General features: G+C 38.8%; 1 pseudogene; it reads left to right on the top strand.

Moving 5' to 3' along the window:
* Window positions 1-53: 53 nt before the first annotated feature.
* LOC123250573 lies at window positions 54-2,436 on the top strand (annotated as a pseudogene).
* The last annotated feature ends 213 nt before the right edge of the window (window positions 2,437-2,649 follow it).

Genomic DNA, 2,649 nt, shown 5'->3' with positions numbered 1-2,649 from the left:
ATATATATATATATATATATATATATAATCAACCAAAGGAGAAAGAACCTGTTATGAGGGAACTTGAGGTGAGCCCCAGGTTTGACAGGTACACTTTGCAAGAATGGAAGACTGCAAAACAGCTTAGAAATAAAAGAGAGGTTTTTAAAATTTGGTATTCATATTGAATTGGCTGGGAGGACAGTGCATTTCCTAGAGGAGATGTATTCTAGGCTTTATAAACCCTTTTGATATCAAGGCCTATGTGACCAGAGAAAAGACAATGATATGAGGTTAGGTAGAAGTGGGGGATGTTTGTTATCTGATCAGAGCTAGAGTAATGTTTTGTGTCCCCAAGATATAGGGGGTGACCAGAAATAGTTTAGGGGACAAGTAGTCATCCTGGATACATTCTGATAGTTTCAGAGCATAACCAGGAGATGTATATCTGTGTCCACCTCATAATTTAGGGGAGAAACCAAGGGAAATATATTTCTCAGAGTTCTTTCCTTATTGTGGATCTCAGATGCCTAGGGGCACCTTTTCCTTAGCATTAACAAGAATGCAGGAATTTGCCTGTTCACAGCCTGCCTGAGTTAAGGGGTACAGGGTCCCTGTCATCTTTGCACAATGCCCATGCCAAAAGAATATCAGACAGAGTGTTTGGAAGAGAGGTGGTTGAAAAGAAGCATTCAAAATTTATTGGCTATCTTATCACACTTTATTTGGAAAAAGAACTAGAGAAGGAAATCAGTGATGATGAGATGGAGGACAACGAAGAGAATGAATATGAGCCAGCTAAAGATGAAGAGAAATCCAAGACTGAAGATGTAGTATCTGATGAAGAAGATAAGGGCAAGGATAAAAAGAAGAATACAAAGAAGATCCAGGAGAAATACATTAAAAAGAAGATCTGAACAAGATCAAGCCCATCTAGTCACAAAACTCTGATAATATTCTCTAAGAGGAACAAGTTTTATAAGGGCCTCACCAATGATTGAGAGCATGACTTGGCAGTACAGCACTTCTCTGTTGAAGGTCAACTGGAATTCAAAGCTCTGCTCTTTACTCCATGTCATGTTCCCTCTTTGAAAACAAACAAAAAACAAACAAGCTGTATGTGAAGTGTGTATTTATCATGGATAATTGTGATGAACTTATTCCTGCGTATTTTCATTTTATCCAAGGTATGGTAGACTCTGAGCTTATGCCCCTCCACATTTAAAGAGAAGTGTTGCAACAGAGTAAAATACTGATTTTCATTTCCAAGAATATTATCAATAAGTGTCTAGAACTCTTCACTGAAAGAAGACAAAGAGAATTACAAAAAGTTCTGAGGTCTTTTTGAAAAGTCTCAAGCTTGGAATCCATAAGGCACCATTTATCTGAATTGTTATATAATCACTCATCTCAAGATATGAGGTGACTTTATTGTCTGAACATGTTTCCAGATGAAGAAATCCAAGAAATGTATATATTATATTGCTGATGTGAGCAAAGAATAGGTAGCCAACTCTGCTTTTGTTAAATAGGTACAGAAATGTGATTTTGAAGAATTCTGAAGAATTGAAGAATATCATATTTGAAGAAATGTGATATATGAGAAAGCCCACTGATGATTACTATGTGCAGGAGCTAAAGGAATTCAATAGGAAGGTCACTGTCTCTGTTACTAAGGAAGGGTTAGAAATTCTAGAGCAGGGGTCTGCAACATATGGTTCTTGAACCGTATCTGGCTCTTTTGAGGGCCAGATATGGCTATTTCTGCAGGAGCCATAAAGTTAAATTTTTTTTCATGCTATTACAGGAGCATGCACTGTTATAGGAGTGTGCACTGTGAGCACTGTACGGCTCTCACAAAATTACATTTTAAAAAATGTGGCGTTTATGGCTTTCAAGGCCAAAAAGGTTGCCAACCCCTGTTCTAGAGGATGAATAAGAGAAGAAAAAAATGTTGGAGAGCCAGGCAAAAATTTGAGAACTTGTGCAAGTTAATGAAGGAAATTCTGGAAAAGGAGATTGAGAAAGTGACAATCTCTAATTAGCTGGTGTATTCACCCTGCTGCATTATGGCTAGCATATATGACTAGAAAGCATCATGAAAGTACAGGCATTGAGAGACAACTCCAGAATGGGTTACATGGTGGCCAAGAAGCATTAGAAGAGAAACCCAGGTCACCCCTTGTGGATGTGTTCAGACAAATGGCTGAGACTGTCAAGAATGACATAGACTGTGAAAGACATGGTGGTGCTGCTTCTTGAAGCTGCTCTGCTACCTTCAGTTTTCTCTCTTGAAGATCCCCAGATTCACTCAAATAGAATTTACCACATGATTAAGCTAGGTCTTGGCATTGATGAGGATGAAGTGACAGCAGAAGAGCCCAATGCTGCTTTTCATATGAGATTCCCCCATTTGAAGGTGATGAAGATGCACCCCACATGGAGGGTATGTATTAGACAAACTTCTGCATCAGAACTCACCTTATGTATAGTTTTCCATGTTTCTCATAGCAGTAATAGAAGCCATGTCCTGCCTGGCTCCATCTGCTAATATCTAGTGGTGCTATTTTTCCCCCTCCTGTTTTCCAGTGTATTAGAGTAGGGTTTACAGGGTCCCTGTTTCCTCTCCCTGATCTTGGGAGTAGAATGTTATGTATTGTGGACTGTTTA

The sequence above is a fragment of the Gracilinanus agilis genome, chromosome 1 (assembly GCF_016433145.1).
Source record: "Gracilinanus agilis isolate LMUSP501 chromosome 1, AgileGrace, whole genome shotgun sequence".
Classification (NCBI taxonomy): domain Eukaryota; kingdom Metazoa; phylum Chordata; class Mammalia; order Didelphimorphia; family Didelphidae; genus Gracilinanus; species Gracilinanus agilis.
The sequence above is the reverse complement of the archived record's forward strand: the minus strand, read 5'-3'. Positions and strand labels throughout refer to the sequence as shown.